This window comes from Colius striatus, unplaced genomic scaffold (genome assembly GCF_028858725.1).
Source record: "Colius striatus isolate bColStr4 unplaced genomic scaffold, bColStr4.1.hap1 scaffold_35, whole genome shotgun sequence".
Classification (NCBI taxonomy): domain Eukaryota; kingdom Metazoa; phylum Chordata; class Aves; order Coliiformes; family Coliidae; genus Colius; species Colius striatus.
Window position 1 is genome coordinate 998,541 of NW_026908519.1, and position 10,006 is coordinate 1,008,546.

The following is a 10,006-nucleotide window of genomic DNA, read 5'->3' on the forward strand; positions in this document are numbered from 1 at the left end:
CAGGCGAGCAGGTCCGAGGGGGTGCAGGGAGGGATGAGGGGAGAATGGGGCTGGGCTGCTGGCTGGGCTGCTGCCACCTTGGTTCCTCTCCTCCCACTGCAGGCCTTGTGAAGCTAGGGATGGGGAAAGGAGAGGGGAGAGCCCTGGAAGCAGCCCAGCCTTGCTGCCCTCTCTCTCTGCAGCTGGGACATGCCCTGGGAGGCTTCCAGAGCCCAGCTGCTGGCAAGGGCCTTGGCTCACACAGCCTGCAGACAGTGGGCAAGCGGCACCTCTTTTGTTTCTCCTGCCATAGGACCATCAGTGTAGAGCTGGATGTCAGCTTGCCATCAGCTCCCAGCTCGGTCCCTGCTCCAGAGCGGCCTGTGGCGTGGTACCACAGAGCCCGAGAGGTTCCAGGTAAGCTCAGCACTGCTGCTTGCTGCCAGGTCCTAGGGATGAGCTGGGAGAGCTGCGCTGTGCCCGTGGCAGCAGCGGCAGGAGAAGCGCAGGCTCCTCTGCCCTTTGTGCCTTTGTCTTCTGCCGGTGTCCCTGCAGGGAGGCAAAACACTCTCTCATCCCTGAGAAGAGGCCTTAAGAGACAGGCCTGACTTTTCTCTGGTTTCTTTGCCCAGGGATGATCTTCAGCCTCGCCTGCACACTGGCAGTCTGCCTGTGGAACCGCCCGCCACCCTCCAACACCTTTGCTAGGTACGTGCTGCATGCTTCTGCTGGGGACAAGGGGGAGAAAGGGAAGGTCTGAGGGCCAGCACAAGTCCAGGAGAGAGCAGAGAGGCCTCCCCAGGCAGCTGCCCCCTGCTCCCCCCTGGGCACCGCAGCTTGGGCACTGCTGGGGCTGTGGCCATTCGCAGGGAGAACCAAGAGCAAAGCCCCTTGGCACTCTCTCTCGCACATCTGCCAGAGGCCCAAACTTTGGCCACGCTGGCACAGTCACTAGCCAGCCACTTGCACAGGAAAAGGGTGAACCCCAGCTGTGGCAAGAGACCATGCAGGTGTGGGAGGGCCCTGAGAGCAAAGCCAGACGAGGCTCTTGCGCTTCCCAGCTGTGCAGAAACAGCCCTTAGAGAGAGCTGTGTGACGGCAGCGAGAGCACGCCTGCATTCTCAGCCAGACAGAGAGCAAGGTCCCCAGCAGAAAGACTGCTGAAATGCAGTCTCCGTGTCTGCTCCACCTCTTTGCTTCCAGCATGACTGTCAAGGCCTTTGGAAGGTGCTCCTGGAGCCCTTCCCTTGGGCAAAAGCTGCTGGCACTGCTGAAGGGTGAGCACAGGATGTGTTCCTCCTGGGCGCTGCTCTGCCAGCTCTCTCTCTGTCAGCAGCAGGCATCCAAACACTGGCTTTTCAGCCTGGAAAGGGAAATCTGCCTGTGAAGGGCTTTGCTCCAGGCTCGACTCACTGACGGCCACAAGACTCCCTCTGTTTCAGGCTGAAGACACCCCTGGAAAGCAAGAGGTTCAGGGCAGCCCTTGAAAACAAGCTCTTGGCGGTGCCTGCAGTGCTTCTGGGTGAGCTGGCGAGAGCAAACGCCCGTGTGTGCTGGATGGCAGCCCTCAGATGGGCAGCTCTCCTGTTTGTGTGTGGGAATTCTGGGGCCCAAGTGCTTCCTGAGCATGTCCTTGACTGGGACCAGCTTTTGTACGACCGCTAAGGCTGGTGCTGTCTCCGGCACAATGCTGCTCTGGGCAGCGAGCCAGAGGGCTCAGCCTGTGTCTGGGACAGAACGGTCTGTGTATTTCCAAGCCTGAACTGGAGACTGCCAGAGGGGCCATGCAGGGCACTGATGGACAGTTACCTCCCCTGGCCCCTGTAGCCTGGTGTCAGAGCTCAGGGAAGCAGGGAGGGGAAATGGGGTCCCGAGCACAGCTGGAGCCCAGGGCTGCGCAGCCCCTGGAGCCTGGGCTGATGGCTCCCGGGCAGAGGCACGCGGCCTCTCTCTGCAGCTCCCGTTCCCCACCTCTCCAGTTAACCTGCTGTCCCAGCCCAAGGCAACAGGGAGGAGGCAAGGTGAGTGCAGGACTGCTTGCAGCCCCAGGCAAATAACTGTCTCTTGCTGATGTCAATTGCAGTTGGCATTTACTGTGGGACCCTGCTGGCAGCGTGGAGGATGCAGGCAAAGGCACGCACAGAGGTTGGTGACACTGGTGGGATGGGCACCTCCTGCAAGGGAGCAGCCAGGGCCTTGCTGGCTGAGCTTCTGCCCTGCCCTGGTCCTTCTCCAGTTTAACGAGCTGCTGCAGGCAGTGCAGGACTCCTGACGTCCTTTCCCTTGTAGTGCCGGTGCTCTGCCTGCGCCCCTGAGGCAGGGCTGAGAGCCAGGCACGCTCAGAGGGCCAGCCACCGCTGGCAGGGCCTGAGCCCATCTCCCAGCTGACCTGGAGAGCACGGAGGGTGCCCATGAGGGTGTGGGAACCCTTGTCAACCCAGCTCACAGCCACAGCCTCAGACAGTGTTTCTCAGGCTCTGTGGCTCAGGTCAGCAGCAGCAGCTCTCAGCTCCATGGACAAGGCTTGCCTCCAATTGCTGACGCCGACCTTTTGCATCTCTGGGTGCCAGCAGGCACGCTGAGCAGCCTGCTGATGGCCTTTTCTGTGTTCCTTCATGGCTTTCCCAGGAAGACGACCAGGGAGCGTTGGGGATGAGTTTAGAAGACATGATCAAGTCTAACTGGGCCCTGAAAAGCTTGGGTAAGGACACAGGCAGCCCCATCTCCTTGCCCCGTGCCTGTGTGCAGCAAGCCCCAAGGAGACTGTGCTCCAGGCACTGCTCTCCAAAGTGGGGGAGCTGCCACGCTCGCTGCAGCCCAAGAGGAAGGCTGTGGCAGCGTGGCTCTCAGAGAGCCTCCCGCTCCTGCCCTCAGCCCGTGTGTGCCCCTGCTGCTGCCCCCACACACGTTCCTGTGCTGATGGAGGGACTCTGCTCCTCTCCATGGCAGTTGGAAGGGGACTGGCTGGGTCATCTTTGCTGCCGGTGCAGTAGGCCCTCAGCCTTGCTCTGCTGACACCCACATGGGCGCCTGCTGTCTCCCAGCACCCTCAGCCCTTGTCCTGCCACAGGGACAGGAGTGACAGGCTTGGAGCTGCTCAGCAGCCTCACAACGATCTCGGGACACCGAGGCCTCCTGATCTGTGGCTCTTGCAGTCATCTGCTCTCCCTTCCTCACAGGTGCCACCATTGACCTGACAAGAACTTACAAGACCTACAGGTGCAGCTGGAATTGCATCTTCAACATTGTTCTGAGCAGAAGGTACCTTGAGGATGGGCCTGATACCATCCTGCAGGTACTGTAGCAGAAACCATCAGTGCTGCTTGCCTGCCTGCCTGCCACTGCTCCTGTGGAAGCCCACAGCGTTGGTCAGGTTCCTGAAACCAGAGCTCCAAGACAGGGCAGGGCTTGCTAGAAACCAGCAGTTTCCCTCAGGAAGGGAGCGGAGCAGGACTGAGGGGCCCTGCTGTGACCCCGCTGCCACCCTCTTCCCTACCAGTGCACTGACCCAGAGCTGCTGGTGCCTCTCAGCCCTGCCATTGCTCTCCACGGCTTGCAGGGACACAGCTGCTCTCTCACCACGGGCTACAGGGGGGACTCTGGTCCAGTGCTGCTCTTTCCTTCCTCCTTCTCTGACTGGGATCCCCATGCTCTGCTCCATTTTGTACCACCTCCTCTTCTGGCTTAGATTTCGCTTCTTCAGTAGTGATGGCAGAGGCAGCAGCTTGGCCTGGCCGGGCTGGAGGTGGATCCAGCTCAGATCCAGGGCATGTTTGAGAGCTGCTTACAGGGACAGCGCTGCAGTTCCCTTCCCCTGTTGCCAAGCAAAAAGCAGCTCCACACAAGGCCATGGCAGTGCCTCCTCCTGCAGCTGGAGCAGAGCCCCAGGCACACGGCGCCTGTGCTCCAGGCCAGAGGAGCAGCGGCGCTGGCCCCAGCACTCGCTTCTGTCTCAGTGCTGTCCTGTGCTGCTTTGCAGACGGATGTCTCCCGGGGCAGGCGCTGGTGTTTCCCAGGGCATTCTGGCCAGGTTGTCATCAGGCTGCCAGCACGAGTCCAGCTGAGTGCCGTGGCTCTGCAGCACGTCCCTGAGGAAGGCTCCTTGTCCGTGGCTGTCAGCAGTGCTCCCAGAGACGTGGCTGTCTATGTAAGTGTGTGCTGGGTGCTTCTGGCTGCATCTGGCCCTGGGGGGACGTGGCAGGGACTCGCTTGCTTTTGTGCCCCCTCTGAGGCTGCTGCCCTGCTCTCTGCTGAGCACTGCAGTGCCCTAGCCAGGTGCTTCAGGGGCTCGAGAGCTTTCACCCTCTCAAGACTTATTCTGACCAAAGCCCCTCAGGGCTTGACCAAGCTCAAGGCAGAGACTGAGCTCCTCCCCAGGCAGCAGTAGGCTGTGGCTATTGGCCAGGAGAGGGCGGGTGGGTACCAGGGCTGGTGCAGCACATCCTACTACCCAGACACCTGCTGGCAGACCTACATGGCTGCCACTTACAGTCTAGGAGATGCCTTCAGTGCATGGATGATCACTTCTTGACGCAGGTGGTGGATGTGCCAACTAGGAGAGGAGCACTAGTGGATCTTGTGCTCATGAGCAAGCAGGGTCTTGTGGAAGTGGTGAAAGTCGAGAGCAGCCTTGGCTGCAGCAGCCACGGAGTGGAGTTCAGGATCTGGTGTGGTAGGAACAGAATACCAAGCAGGACCACAGCCCTGGGCTTTAGCAGGGCCAACTTTGGCCTTCTCAAGCAATTGCTAGGGGACATCTTGTGGGACAGGGTATTAAGAGGACAAAGAGGCCCAAGAGAGTTGGTCTGTATTCAAAGATCCCTTTTTCCAGGCTGAGGATCAGAGCATGCAGCGGGTAGGAAGTCCAGGAAGGGAGCCAGGAGACCCACATGGTTCAACAGGGAACTGTTGGGCAAACTCAAGTGGAAGGAGAGAGTCTAGAGATGATGGAAGGAAGGGATGGCCACTTGGGATGAATGTAAGACTGTTGTCAGAAGATGTAGGGAGGCAAGCAGGAAAGCTAAAGCCTCATTGGAGTTGTACCTTGCAAGGGAGGACAAGGACAACAAGAAGGGCTTCTTCAAATACACTGCAGGTAGAACTAACACCAGAGGCAATGTAGGCCCAGTGCTGAACGAGGTGAGTGCCCTTGTGACAGAGGAGACAGAGAAGGCAGAGTTCCTGAATGCCTCCATTGCCTCTGTCTGTATTGCTGGAGACTGCCCTCAGGAGCCCCAGACTCCAGAGGAAGTCAGGTTGAAGGAGGAGTTGTGTTTGGTTGCTGAGGACTGGGATCAGGATCAGCTGAGCAGTCTGGATGTGCATCAATCCATGGGCCCCGATGGGATGCACCCGCGGGTGCTGAGGGAGCTGGAGGCAGTCATTGCTGAACCACCCTCCATCCTCTTCAGTAATTCATGGAGGACAGGAGAGGTGCCTGAGGGCTGGAGGAGAGCAAATGTCACTCCAGTCTTCAACAAGGGTAAGAAGGAGGAGCTGAGAAACTCCAGAGCGCTCAGCCTCAGCTCCATCCCTGGGAAGGATGGAACAACTTCTCCTGGGCGCTGTCTCCAGGCAGTTAAAGGACAAGAGGATCATTGGGAGCAATCAGCATGGCTTGACCAAGGGGGAGTCGTGTGACCAACCTGAGAGCCTTTGCTGAAGATGTAAGCAGGTGGATAGATGGTGGCAGTGCAGCAGATGTGGTTTATCTGGGTTTCAGTCAAGCATCTGGCACCTTCTCCCACAGCATCCTGGCAGCAAAACTGAGGCAGTGTGGGCTGGATGATCAGACCATGAGGTAGAGTGTAAAGTGGCTGAAGGGCAGAAGGCAGAGTGGTGACCAATGGGGCAGGGTCCAGCTGGAGGCCTGTGTCTAGTGGAGTCTCTCAGGGGTCAGTGCTGGGCCCGGTACTGTTCAATCTATTCATTAGTGACCTTGCTGTGGGAACAGAGGCACTGCCAGCAAGTTTGCTGCTGATACTGAACTGGGGCGGTGGCTGCCACCCCAGAGGCTGTGCTGCCATCCAACCAGACGTGGACAGGCTGAGAATGGGCAGAGAGAAACCTAAGGAAGTTCAACAAGGGCAAGTGTGGAGTCTTGCACCTGGGAGAGAACAACCCCATGTACCAGCACAGGTTGGGAAATAAACTCTGAGAGCAGTGTAGGGGAAAGGGACCTGGGGGTCTTGGTGGGCAGCAGGATGAGCATGAGCCAGCAATGTGCTTTCGTGGCCCACAAGGCCAATGGCATCCTGGGGTGGATTAGAAGGACTGTGGTGAGCAGGTGGAGAGAGGTTCTGCTCCCCCTTTCCTCAGCCCTCGTGAGACCACATCTGGAACAGTGTGTCCAGTTGTGGGCCCCTCAGTGCAAGGACAGGGAGCTGCTGGAGAGAGTTCAGCACAGGGCCACAGAGATGATGGAGTGGAGCATTTCTCTTGTGCTGAAAGGCTGAGGGAGCTGGGGCTCTGTAGCTTGGAGGAGGGGAGACTGAGAGGTGACCTCATTCATGTTACAAATGCATCAAGGGTGGGTGTCAGGAGGATGGAGCCAGGCTGTGCTCAGGGATGGCCAATGATGGGACAAAGGGCAATAGGGACAAACTGGAACGGAAGAGGTTCCAAAGAAACAGAAGGAGGAATTTGTTCCCTGCTGAGGTGAGGGAGCACTGCAAGGGGCTGCCCAGATGGGCTGTGGAGTCTCTTTCTCTGGAGACATTCCAACCCAGCTGGACGAGTTCCTGTGTGACCTACTCTAGGGAGTCGTGCTCTGGCAGGGGGGTAGCACTGGATGAGCTTTCCAGGTCCCTCCCAACCCTTGAGATGCTCTGGTTCTGTGATTCTGCACGTTGCCTCTTTGTTGACATGAATCTGAGCTGCTCTCCTTGTGCTTTGCCCCGAGGGACTGGAGGCGTCGGGAAAAGAGGAAACTCAGCTTGGGACCCTCACGTACGACGTGGCAAAAGAGGCCGTTCAGCCCTTCCCTCTGAAGGTACGGCCTGTGCACGGGGGAGAGATGCCATGGAGCAAAAAGGGTTTGCCTGCAAGTGCACAGCAGGCAGCGTGTGAATGCTGTCTCCCTGGGCACTGGCTCGCTTTGAGAGAGACCTGGTGGGGTTGTGAGAGCTGAGCAGCGTGTGGTGGTGGCAGCAAAAGGAGAACACGGGCAGGATCGGGCGGGTGGGAGCACAAGCTCTGAGAGATCTCTGGCTGCAGCCACTGCCTTCAGCAGAGCCAGCTGCACACACAGACACTGCACAAGGCCTTTGTGCCCTGCAGAAAGAGGGGTGCCCAGTGCCAAAAGCCCTCGGGCAGCACCAGCGCTGCGTCCTGTGGCCTGTGGCGGGTGGGACAGTGTCCTCTCCTCCCAGCACAGCCCCTTCTGTCCCCTGCCCTCAGGCTGCAGGGGAAGGCGAGCCCAGGGGACAGCGGGAGCTTGGTGGGGCTGCCCAGCAGCTGCCCTACGCGTCAGAGCCCCTCCTGGGCCTCTCTGTCAGCACAGAACAAGCAGCAGAGGCAAAGGGCCGAGGGAAGGAGGCGCAGCCCTAGCGGGGCCGGCGTGCAGAGGATGCCCAGCTGCTTTGGGGAGCCTGATCCCTGAGCAGGAGCGGGGCTGGCAGGGGGAGATATGGCTGCACTGTTGCTCTGAACACCTGCATTTCCTTGTCTCTCTTCACAGAACACGCCGCTCCCCAGAGCTTTTCCTTACATCAAAGTTTTTGTTACAAGCAACTGGGGAAACCCAACGTACAGCTGCATTTCCAGAGTGTGGGTGCATGGGAGGATGGCGAATCAGGAGAGCCTCAGATGACAGCAGGGACAGCGGGTGTGGACAGTGATAACTGGTGTTTGCTCGTGTCCTTTCCTTCATGTATTTTCTATGTATTGTCTTGAATGTATTTTCTCTGGGTAACTGTGAAAGCTGCAGGCTTTCGCTCCAAGCCCAGACGGCGAACACCCCAAGGAAGACGAGAGACCGGCTTGTTGCAAAAGCAAGAGGTGAGCTTTATTGCGGAGCTCCGGGCCGTCTCGTATCTCACGCAGGAGATAGAGGAGGCGGCCCCGAGGCTTTGCAGGTAGGGGTTTATATATGCTGGGGATGAGGGACGGAAAATTCCAACACACGCACAAAACTTCCCCTTAACCCAGGTGCCCTGCTGGCAAGGTGGGGACAGTGTATCCAATTTTCTGAGAAAATGTTTCTCAGACCCTGCGGTTTCTGATGCAATGGCCAGGGTTGGTTTCATCATCCTTTCTCGTGGCCTAGTCGGCCTTGCTGTGACTGAGCCTCACCGACTCCATTTTATTTCATTTTATTCTTTCATTCCCCACTCCTTTTTGTTAATAATTCTAATCTTAGAATTTTGGAGGTTTACCTCTCAGGGCATCTGGGTGGGGGTTTCACATCACACTACTATAGCATAAGCAAAGCTAATATTTTCTTCTGGGGTTTAAATTACTCTTCCATCCTTCTTCTTACGGCTGCGCAGGCTTCTTCTCTATGAGTTGGCTGATACTGCGCTTCTCTCTTGTAATGACCCCTAGAATACACTTATAAGCAGTATAAACCATAAGCAGCATTACAATAATCATAACTATAGTTTGGACCATCGAAGAGATCCATCCAGACACCTGAAATCCTAAAGAACCAAATAGTGCCCCAACCCAGTTCCGTTGAGCTTCTTCTTTGATCTTCTTGGTGTCGGTTTCTACCTGCACTAATTTAGAAATATCATTTTCTACTGCCATCGTCATGTTTGGTATGTGAATGCAGCAGTGATCAATCTTGCGGCTCAAATACCCACATACCCCATGCTCCTTTAACAACAACATATCTAGAGTCATTCTGTTCTGCAACGCCATTTTGCTAGTTGCTTGTAGCTGTATATTCATATCCTTAAATCCCTTTTTCGTAGCTGCTGCCAGCCTAGCTGTTTGCCCTAACAACTTATTCAACATTTCCCTATTACGATATGACGAGATTTGTGGGAACAAGGATTCTAATATCCATCCAACCTTTACTCCTGTACTCGGTTCCTGCCACTCGTCATCTCCTGGGATGTCATCTCCTATCTGTCTTTTTGTCCGGGTTGCCTTCATTTCTAATTTGGTCTTCTTCCAATATGGGCATAATGTAGGAACCCCTATTGTGATTTTGGCAACGGGGCCATCTATTGACATATGCGTGGTCCATTTACCATCGCTCGTGACGCAAACTAAGTTCCCCAGACTCCTAATTGTCTGTGTTCTGCAATTTATGACTCCCTTATCGAGTCCTTTATTACTTTTTACCTCATCTGCAATTGTATGCTTATATCCTTGACACTCGCATCCCCATTTTAACAGATATCGTACAGGGGGAAATCCTATTTGGGCTTCCGGAGTATCACAGTCAAAGGTGGTGGTGCAACTCCAATCATGAGCCTGTTTGCCCATCGTCCTGTCAGAGGTGCCTGTCTCGACCACAGTGTTATGAGAATGATTATGTTTTCCCTTGAGTTGCACACACCATTTTACCTGTCCCAGATAGCTGTAAGTGTCGGACAGGCCGGGTCCCCATATGGAATCCCATTCAGCCTCCAACGTTCTCGTTAGAGTAACGTTTTTGCACCTTTCTTCATACGTGGTTTGTTTCCTTGATATGGTCATTCTACTACAAGGTTTTGTTGTTGCTGACGGAGGGGAAATCACACATTTGCTTATGATGCCTTTGTTTAGGTATACTGCCCAATCTGCCCATTCATAAAACCCCTTTTCCTTCTCACATTCTCCCTTTGTCAGGGGTTGAATTATTACACAAATGTCTTTTTGTACGGTATGTTGCTGGGGTACATTTTCGCAACTCCAAGTCGTAGTTGTGTTTAACTTCGGTATGTCACCGATTGGGATAATTCCCCACGGTACGGGTTCCCCAGCCGCTTGTGGAAGCGGTAAGCATGCAGTGATTGTAGATGCATTTTGTACAATACCAAAATCCTTGATTAACCCCACCACCAAGTTTTCCCTCTCATGGGAGCCTTGGGGGTAG

The 10,006-nt window shown here is 55.9% G+C and overlaps 1 long non-coding RNA gene across 1 annotated transcript; it reads left to right on the forward strand.

Annotated features, from left to right (window-relative positions):
* Positions 1-1,427: 1,427 nt before the first annotated feature.
* LOC133629273 (uncharacterized) lies at positions 1,428-2,682 on the forward strand. The gene is made up of 3 exons (XR_009820994.1): positions 1,428-1,501; positions 2,063-2,124; positions 2,608-2,682. It is a non-coding gene; the product is annotated as an uncharacterized LOC133629273 (long non-coding RNA).
* The last annotated feature ends 7,324 nt before the right edge of the window (positions 2,683-10,006 follow it).